Genomic DNA, 11,046 nt, shown 5'->3' with positions numbered 1-11,046 from the left:
CTCGACGCTGCACCTGTACTGTTACGTGTTGGTCTGTTACAAGTTTAGGGTCTTGCCTTAAAACTTTCTCTCAGGCACAGCAACGGTGCTCATTCCCATGAGTGGGTTCAGCATCTTACATTTTGGGATGTACTCATACTGTCCAATATCTAACTATAAGAAAGAATAATACAGGGTAAATCAATACTATCTTGTGATCCGAACTGGATACTTATGTCTTTCACATGCTTCTTCATCTGTGCAAAGACAGACTGACAAAACATTTGGAAAGACAATGCCGGATACAAATTACCAAGTTGCTTTACTTCACAGTGAGTGTGCATATGATTAATTATTATAATTATCCTTGAATATATATAAAATGAACATACTATGCTTCCCCATGTCAGGAGATCATCTTACTTCCATCTAAAACATTTATAACTCCTCATAACCTCCTGCATTTTCCCTTCTGAGCCTGACCAAAATTTGCTATTGCAGCTTTCTGTTTGTAGACCTGACTGCTTGTGCCTCTTTCTGTTTTTATCACTCTGTGTTCACAGCCAAAAGGGATCAGAGAGTTACCAACACAATGGGTGTGAAATGTTCATTGAAATAGGCTAATAAAGTGTTTATTATTTATAGTCAATAGGGAAACAACATCAAAGCTTAGCTCATTAGCATTTTAACCACCTTTATCTGATCATTTTTTTAAAATTGTGAATACACTGCTTTAAAAAACCTAACATTTAAACATAACTCTACTTCCCAAATCTTCTCTGTGGAAAAATGGTAAAAAAAATCCCCAAAATCCCCTTACCCTCGGACTCCCTCTCCAAAGTTATCAACCACTTTATTTATTACAACTTATGCAATGTGCGGATTCTAACTTTATTATTGTTAATGTACCACTGCATCATGTTATGTTAACCACATTTAGGAGGGTCAGATTGAATATAATAATTATAAATGCGAAATGTATATAAATGAAGTGTGTGTGTGTGTGGGGGGGGAAAAGACAAGTACAAAAAAATAATTAAAAGGCGAGTGGAATGTTAGCCTTTATTACAAAAGTGTGGCAGTTATGCTAAGGTTGTATAAAGACTGCATTTGGACTGCATTCAGTTACAGGCACCACACCTCAGGAAGGATGTGGGTGCAGCACATGATACCGGGGCTAAAATAGTAAAATTATGAGGCGAGGTTGCATAGACGAGGTTTGTATTTCTTGAGTATTAAGATGATTGAAGGATTTGATAGGGTAGATGGAGATAAACTATTTCCTCTGGTGAGGGGGAGTCCAGAATAAGGACACACAGAATTGGAACTCTCGCCCCCAAAAAGCTGTTGAGGCTAGCTCATTTGAAAATTTCAAAACGGAGATGGGTGTGTTTGCTCGGTATTCAGGGATTATGAAACCAAGGCGGGTAAATGGAGCTGAGACACAGACCAGCCATGGAGGAACAAGCTCAAGGTCAAGGTCTACTTTCATTTGAGCCAGATACTCAAGGCTGTGCAAAATTGCCCTGATTTGATCTGCTTTCAGATTTTCCATCACCGTTTAAGGGAAAGTCCTTGGGACCTCCATCAACGAGCCAGCCAAAATCTCGAACTTGGCAAAAGAAGAATTGCGGCAGTTCATTTAACTTCGTGGTATTGCGTGTTGATATCCCATTGCTTGTACTCTTAGACTAATGTAGGATTGGAAACAGAACTCTATTCCTATCAGAGACAATTAATCAACCAGATAATTAAAACAAATACAGGAACAGGCTAATGTACAATAAATTTAGTAGGTTAACATTCTGTTGCATTTCAATATGCTAGAGGCCTTTAGCAACATATATAAATATATCAAATAATTGGATTCAGATGACAGCAACGCTCAGTGGACTTGTAAACTGTATTCTCCTCAAATGCAACTATTAGCTTGGACATTTAGGTTATTTGGGACATAGCTTATTCAGCAGTGAGCCTCTCCCAGAGTTCTTCTTGACCTGATGACTGAACACTATCTTTCCTTAACTTGTCATCTTGACATTATTGAATCATTCTTGGACCTCCTGCCAAGTCCTGTTGTGGCTTGGCATAATGTTCAATCTCCTTGTTATTTCTCCAGGCTTGTTTCCTTGTGGGTGGGAGGAGGATGCTGTGATGCTGCCGATTGCTAGTCCCCCTTCTACATCAAGGCCACCTCAGCCTCAGTAACATGTTCTTTTTTCACCACCAGGTTGGAATTTTGGCTCAACAAACAGTACACCTGGTGACCAATAGGGTTGCATTTCCTTACTCCTTACTGTGGTATTCCACTGTGATTTATCATCGCTGAATGTAGTCATTTCAAACATTTTATTGGCAAAGGATGAATTCCCAGGGGGTAACTGAAAACATTTATTGTCAAATAACTGTAGACCAGCAGGCTGAAAATCATCCCGGTTATTTTTCAGGAAAAACTGAGATGTTATGATGCTAAACTACAGCTGAGAAATTATAATCTGTATTAACGTGTTCATATTCTTCCACTAAAATAGTCGACAGAGGGCTGTGATCTGAATGCGTTAAGTCTTGTTCCTCTGAAAGCATGAACAGTCATTCCTAGGTTTATGTGTTTGCATCACGTTCTCTGCGTGTTGAAATATTTGTCATTTATTTGAGTGGAAAGTCAAAGGGTTTACAATAAGCCAATAAAATATTGCACCCGGATACAAGGCAACTCTGCAATGTGTTAGAGATCACTAACTCTTAAAATGTGAGTGGTTTATTAAAATGTCATCTCAACCTTGAGATGGCTCACTGTAACACAGTAAATAGAAAACCAAGCAGTCCTTTACCATTTACTGGTGCTTTGTCAGGTGCCCTCAGAACTGAAGCACGTGATCCGACAACAACTGTATAGCGTCTTTAAAGTAGGAAAATGTCCCGGTGTGCTGTATGGAGATGTGATCAATATAAATAAATGGACACCAAGTCAAAGGAGGAGATATTAGGACGGGTGACCAAAAATCTTCATCAAAGAGGTGGGTTTTAAGGGGGTCTTAAAGGAGTAAAGAGAGGTGGAGAGGCCGATGGGTTTAGGGAGGAAATTCTAGAAAGTGGGGCTGAGGCGGCTGAAGGCACTGGCGGGACAATGTGAGGGAGGAATGCGCACAATGTTAGAGTGAGAGTAGCGGAGAGGTCACGTAGAGGGGTTGTAGAAACATAGAAAATAGGTGCAAGAGTAGGCCATTCGGCCCTTCGAGCCTGCACCACCATTCAATAAGATCATGGCTGATCATTCCCTCAGTACCCCTTTCCTGCTTTCTCTCCATACCCCATAAGGCTGGATAAGCAACAATATGAAATTGTATTTTACTGAGTGATTGGGAATAGCCTAGATTCTATGTAATATGTAGCTTATAAAACATTCTCCAACAAATGTAATGAACTTTCTTGTCCTCAGGATGTCCCAGAACGGTTTCCAATCAATGAAGTACTTATTATGTTGATTGAGGGATAAATATTGGCCAAGAACTCCCCTGCTCTTGTTCGATATAGCGCTATGGGATCTTTTAACGTCTCATCTGAAAGACAGCACCTCCAGTGCAGCACTCCCTCAGTAGTGCACTGGAGTGTAAGCCTAGATGTTTGTGTTCAGGTTTATGACGCAGAGGCGAGAGTGCTACCAACTGAACCACCGCTGACACAGTGTAAGGCTCCAGGTTCACAAGCACTGACAGGTAGGGAGCTTAAAATTTGACTTCAAGCAAAAGGGAAGCTGTATGACCAACAATGACGACACTTCAAAAAGTACTTCGGTTGTAAAGCGCTTTGGGACATCCTGAGGACGTGAAAGGCGCCATATAAAGTCTTGCCCCCAGAAAGGTTCAACAAGCAGAGTGTAATGTTCCAGGTTCACAAACTCATTTACAGAACTGTTTTTTTTTTAAAAAAGGCAACAGCACAACCCATAACTTAGGAGTGAAGTTACCTTTAAAGCTTAATTTCCTGCAGTGGGTCATAGCGACTTGTTTAAATTCCAATGTGCTGTGTCACATTTAGAACTGGCACATCTGCCAGTTAACACAGTGAATGGGTCAATATGCATCCTTCACCCTTATCTGAATCACTGTGACTGTTTTATTAAACACAGTCCAGCTTTTATTAGCAGATAATTGCCTTTTTGGCACATTTTCAAGTGCAGTCGAAAATAATAAAAGACATATTGGGGGGAAAAAAATATTTGCTGCATAAGCTATCAGCTTATATCAGTATCAAGCTATCGGTGACTGTGACCATGGCATTCTCGACCGAAAACATAAGAAATAGGAGCAATAGTAGGCTGTTTAGCCCCTCGAGCCTGCTCTGCCACTCAGTAAGATTATGGCTGATCTGATCTTGTCAACTCCACTTTCCTGCCTGCTCCACATAAACCTTGACTTCCCTATCATTCAAATATCAGTCGATCTCCACCTTAAATATATTCAACCCCCAACCTCTATAGCTCTCTGGGGTAGAGAATTCTGAAGATTCATGATCCTCAGAGAAGAAATTCTTCCTCATTTCCGTTTTAAATGGGCGACCCCTTATTCTGAAATTATGCCTCCTAGTTCTAGATTCCACCACGACGGGAAACATCCTCTCTGCATCTATCCTGTCAAGCCCCCTCAGAATCTTATACGTTTCAATAAGATCACCTCTCATTCTTCTAAACTCTAATGCGTATAGGCCCAAGTTGCTCAACCTTTCTTCATAAGACAACTCCTTCATCTCAGGAATCGACTTTGTGAACCTTCTCTGAACTGCCTCCAATGCAAGTATATCCCTCCTTAATAAGACCAAAGCTGTACGCAGTACTCCAGGTATGGTCTCACTCGTGTCTGTAGCCTATGACATGGCTGACCACACAATCTTCCTCTAACACCATTGCTCTGTTGTCCAGCTGCTTGCAGTTTGGCGCCCCCAGTTATGCGGGTCGATGTCTCAAAATGGTGGCCAATACCCCAAAATAGCAGCTGCCTCTTTGCCGTGGATAGGGGCCCTGCCGCTTAATCGCCCAAAGTCAAAATCCACCCAATGTGTGTAAGAATCATAAAGCACTGTACAGCGCAGGAGGAAGCCATTCGGCCCATCGTGCCCGTGCCAGGATTTTTCCACCGCCGTCACAGGCAACAAATTATAATTTGCATCTGGGCTGTAGTGAAAACCCCATCAGTCAGCAGTCATGCAATATGCTCCAGACTTGGAGGACTGGCACTTCGAAGCAATGAGATTCAATGTGCTCAAAGTGAGGCCATTGTGAACGTTCATCCTCTGGTCGGATCTCTAGTTCACCAAAATAAAAACGCTAGCAATTTTTTTTCAACATAGTTAATTTTATATTAAGGACTCCCTGTTGGATTGAAAATAATGCTGCTTTGAGAGGTGGAGTGAGTGGCTGAGTGAGTCAGCAGGCAGATTATCCCCTCATGAGGTTCAAAGTTAGCCCAGACTAACAGGATGAAAGTCTCTTTTCATCAGTTGAGTTTAGCCAGTCTGTACCCAATGCTTAATAGATATAACACAATAGATACAACACAAAAACTTCTGACAATTTGAGACAAGTGAACACTAGACTAGCAGATTCAACCGTGGCTATCAAGGAAAATCAGGGATAGTATTAAAGCCAAGGAAGTGGCATACAAATTGGCCAGAAATAGCAGCGAACCCAGGGGCTGGGGGAAATTTAGGACTCAACAGAGGAGGACAAAGGGTTTGATTAGGGCAGGGAAAATAGAGTACGAGAGGAAGCTTGCAGGGAACATTAAGACGGACTGCAAAAGCTTCTATAGATATGTAAAGAGAAAAAGGTTAGTAAAGACAAACGTAGGTCCCCTGCAGTCAGAATCAGGGGAAGTCATAACGGGGAACAAAGAAATGGCAGACCAATTGAACAAGTACTTTGGTTCGGTATTCACTAAGGAGGACACAAACAACCTTCCGGATATAAAAGGGGTCAGAGGGTCTAGTAAGAAGGAGGAACTGAGGGAAATCCTATTAGTCGGGAAATTGTGTTGGGGAAATTGATGGGATTGAAGGCCGATAAATCCCCAGGGCCTGATGGACTGCATCCCAGAGTACTTAAGGAGGTGGCCTTCGAAATAGCGGATGCATTGACAAGTCATTTTCCAACATTCCACAGACTCTGGATCAGTTCCTATGGAGTGGAGGGTAGCCAATGTAACCCCACTTTTTAAAAAAGGAGGGAGAGAGAAAACAGGGAATTACAGACCGGTCAGCCTGACATCGGTCATGGGTAAAATGATGGAATCAATTATTAAGGATGTCATAGCAGCGCATTTGGAAAAAGGTGACATGATAGGTCCAAGTCAGCATGGATTTGTGAAAGGGAAATCATGCTTGACAAATCTTCTGGAATTTTTTGAGGATGTGTCCAGTAGAGTGGACAAGGGAGAACCAGTTGATGTGGTATATTTAGTCTTTCAGAAGGCTTTTGACAAGGTCCCACACAAGAGATTAATGTGCAAAGTTAAAGCACATGGGATTGGGGGTAGTGTGCTGACGTGGATTGAGAACTGGTTGGCAGACAGGAAGCAAAGAGTAGGTGTAAATGGGTACTTTTCAGAATGGCAGGCAGTGACTAGTGGGGTACCGCAAGGTTCTGTGCTGGGGCCCCAGCTGTTTACATTGTACATTAATGATTTAGACGAGGGGATTAAATGTAGTATCTCCAAATTTGCGGATGACACTAAGTTGGGTGGCAGTGTGAGCTGCGAGGAGGATGCTATGAGGCTGCAGAGTGACTTGGATAGGTTAGGTGAGTAGGCAAATGCATGGCAGATGAAGTATAATGTGGATAAATGTGAGGTTATCCACTTTGGTGGTAAAAACAGAGAGACAATTATCTGACTGGTGACAGATTAGGAAAAGGGGAGGTGCAACGAGACCTGGGTGTCATGGTACATCAGTCATTGAAGGTTGGCATGCAGGTATAGCAGGAGGTTAAGAAAGCAAATGGCATGTTGGCCTTCATAGTGAGGGGACTTGAGTACAGGGGCAGGGAGGTGTTACTACAGTTGTACAGGGCCTTGGTGAGGCCACACCTGGAGTATTGTGTACAGTTTTGGTCTCCTAACTTGAGGAAGGACATTCTTGCTATTGAGGGAGTGCAGCGAAGGTTCACCAGACTGATTCCCGGGATGGCGGGACTGACATATGAAGAAAGACTGGATCAACTGGGCTTGTATTCACTGGAGTTCAGAAGAATGAGGGGATCTCATAGAAATGTTTAAAATTCTGACGGGTTTAGACAGGTTAGATGCAGGAAGCATGTTCCCAATGTTGGGGAAGTCCAGAACCAGGGGTCACAGTCTAAGGATAAGGGGTAAGCCATTTGGGACCGAGATGAGGAGAAACTTCTTCACCTAGAGTGGTGAACCTGTGGAATTCTCTACCACAGAAAGTTGTTGAGGCCAATTCACTAAATATATTCAAAAAGGAGTTAGATGTAGTCCTTACTACTCGGGGAATCAAGGGGTATGGTGAGAAAGCAGGAATGGGGTACTGAAGTTGCATGTTCAGCCATGAACTCATTGAATGGCGGTGCAGGCTCAAAGGGCTGAATGGCCTACTCCTGCACCTATTTTCTATATTTCTTTTAAGAGAGGGCAGAGGCTGGCTGGTGTAGAAAGTGGAAAAATTCACATTGGTGCAGCAGGGGTTGTTGTGAGATCAAGAGTACTTGGAGCAGTGTAGAGGGAATTTCACTCTGCATCTAACCATGTGCTATGTCTGGCCTGATGCTGGATACCAAGAATAGCACTGACATCTCACACCTTGATGAGCACAAACATTTCCCGGAAATAAAATGCCTACAGAGGCACAAAATTGGCAGCATTAAACTATGAGTAGAGCGGGGGGGGGGGGGGGGGGGGGGCGCAGGGTTCATTCTAGTTAAAAAGGTCATTTTAGGATCAATATCAGGAAATTCTTCCCCACAAACACACACACACACAGCGATCAACGTGTGGAATGAAGTTCTGGATAGAGTAGTGAAGTACTTCCACTTTTACAGTCAATGAAGTACTTCAAAAAGGAGTAATCACCAGTCTAATACAGGGAAACATAGCAGTCGGCATTCAGCAAAGTCCCACAAACAGCAATGATATAAATATACACTATTTTGGTGGTGTTGGTTGAGGGATAAATGTAGGCCAGGACACAAGGATCTAGAAAGTGGGCCACGTAGCACCCGTTTTTTTAGGCGCTACGTGGCTAGTAAGGTCCCAAAATGGCAGGCAGGAAGCGCATGTGCACTTCCGGTCAGATTTGTGACAGCCGCTATATTGGGTAAAGACAAACGAGGCGTCCCTTACCCACACCTGAAGCAGGCATTAGGCCCTTTGCATATGCCATGGCCGACACCTATATAAAAAGGTATTCCAGCACCAAGGGTGCAGACCATCCTACCAGCATTGTGCTCGATACCCCAAACACTCCTTTCGGGTGAGATAGCAATTTACTTTCTCCAATCCAGTGTACTGTCTTCGCTGCTCAAAATGTAGGTCTCCACTACAATGGGGAGAGCAAACACAGATTGGGTGATTGCTTTGCTGAACACCTCCATCCAGTCTGTATATGTGACCCCAAGCTCCCTGTTGCTCACCTCTTGAGTTCTCCGTCCCACCTTCACCACTCAATGCCTTTGGCCTTCTACACTGTTCCAATGAAGCTCAAATGATAGCACCTTATTGTTGAGACACTTCACAGCATTTTGTCTTATGAACTTTTAACGTCAGACCTTAACTAAAGCTCAGTTTCACCCAAAGAATTGTGAACCTGTGGAATTCTCTACCACAGAAAGTTGTGGAGACCAGTTCGTTGGATATATTCAAAAGGGAGTTAGATGTGGTCCTTACGGAAAAAGGAATCAGGGGGTACATGGAGAGTTGGCAGGAGTGGGGTACTGAAGTTGCATGATCAGCCATGATCATATTGAATGGTGGTGCAGGCTCAAAGGGCCGAATGGCCTGCTCCTGCACCTATTTTCTATGTTTCTCTCAAACAGGACATGTTGGCCATGTGGGGTGGATGTGCCAGCATTTCCGGATATGGAAGGAAAGAGCAGGCTGGTGCCCATGTGGAGACAACCCCACCCCACACCATCAGAAATACTTGCTGCTAACCTGCTTTTTTTTTAAAACCAGGCTGAGGTGCTGCTGGAGCCTACTCTACTTTGCTAGTTTTTCTTGCTTCCCTTTCATCTGCTTATCCCCATTCCTTTCAGCTATTAGATTGTGGTAGTGGAATTAATTGGATAGCTCTTTCAAAGAACCAACACAGGCACAGTGGGCCAAATGGCCTCCGACTGTGCCGTAAGATTCTAGAATTCGGTCTTTTTTTGTTATTTCCTTTCATTGTGCCACCTATTGTCTTCGTGGTAATATCATGTCTGACATTTAACCATCTCCCACTTTACAGATTATTCTATGCGCTTTTTTTCCCGTTCCCCTTTTTAAATGCAGTTTATTCCGTTCCAACCAAGAGTTCACACAATCGGAATGCTAACTCCTCTGTTCTCTCCAGATGCTGTGCCTGACCACCTAAGTCCTTCCAGCATTTTCTGTTTCTGGTTCAGATTTCCAACATCTTTGATTATTATTGTTTCTTTCTAAACCTACTTCCAGCACTCAATCAACTGTGTTGTTCAGCGAATTACTGGAAGGTGCACCGCAGTGGCTTGGAATGACTCTTTTCCCTTCCGTCGGCTGCCAAAACAACCGGTGCTCAATTCCTCCCAGTGTCATCTTTCAGAATGAAAACTCTCGGGGCTAGAAATTGGCCAGCCTTGCGCCTGTTTTTTCTGCGATATTTCGCCTTTTTTTGACGGAAAAAAGATGTTCACCTAAATTGGCCAAAGTTGTGTGGCAGCTGCTTTGAAATACCGATGAAAAGCGGAAGATGAAAAAAGCGATATCACTTTAAATTGGTCGTTCAGTGCAGCCGTAATCTGGGCGGAAAAAAACACCCGAGAAAAGCCTGCGTTGCAGCCCCAGAAACAGCGGTAAGTATGAAGTCCTGCAAAAAAGGTAAGTTAAAGTTTTTATATTTTAATTCTTTTTCAGCGATTCACTAGATAAGTGTCTCGTCAATATTTTGTGATTTTTTGCAATTTTTTTTGTGTTCTCCCCCCGCCTGTGTTTTTAGCGGTACTCGGACTCGAACTAAAGTTGGCGAGGACCGCTGTTTCCACCGCGAATACTTGTGCAATACCGATTTTTACCATAGGGCGCATTTTTTTTTGTCAATTTAAGGCCTTTTTGGCGAAAAATATACCGCTATTACCAAAAGATCAATTTCTAGCCCTCGGTGTTTGAAGAATTCCAAGGGCCAACTCAAGTCTCAGTGCAAAATGGTTCCCCACAGGCAAGTAGCTACATGGTGAGGAGAGGTACTTGTTAAAAGATCTGGTAAACACATTTTCAAGTTACTGGCGTGACAAATTAGCATTTTTAGTAATGAACCAATTTCAGAAGATTGAAAAAGTAGACTCAGAATTACAAAAGTTTGAAAATTCCATGGGGGTGGGGGTGAATTTCCCCGCTTCATTGCTGTAAATGTGGCAGAAATTCCGCTTACGTCCGTAAACAGGGTTTCTGTTGAACTTCCATTGAAGTTACAGTGACAAGAGGGAATTCGTCCCCATCAACGTTGAGGAGCTAAAATGATACATATATCAGCTCCCTTAAACAAACCGACAATAAAAATGTAGTTGACGCTTCAAGTTACTTTCAGGTTTTTTTTCCCAAAAGCCGGTCAAAAATTGATAATAAACATTGCACACGTGGCTGGCAGCTGACTGTTGCTTATGTCCCCGGAAAAATAAAAGTTGGCAAGATATCGGAAATCTGCAAAAACAAAATTGCAGTAGCACTGGGACTTTGTGTTGAGATCTCTGTCCACCCACCTGACTCTTCTGGATATTACACCATGCTGTTGCAGAACCTGTCATATGAGCAGACATCACATGTGCCCATGTGAGATCCTGAAAGAAGCAACTGTACTTTGGCAGCTGAACTGTTGACAATTTGA

This window comes from Pristiophorus japonicus, chromosome 2, assembly GCF_044704955.1.
Source record: "Pristiophorus japonicus isolate sPriJap1 chromosome 2, sPriJap1.hap1, whole genome shotgun sequence".
NCBI lineage: Eukaryota > Metazoa > Chordata > Chondrichthyes > Pristiophoridae > Pristiophorus > Pristiophorus japonicus.
The sequence above is the reverse complement of the archived record's forward strand: the minus strand, read 5'-3'. Positions refer to the sequence as shown.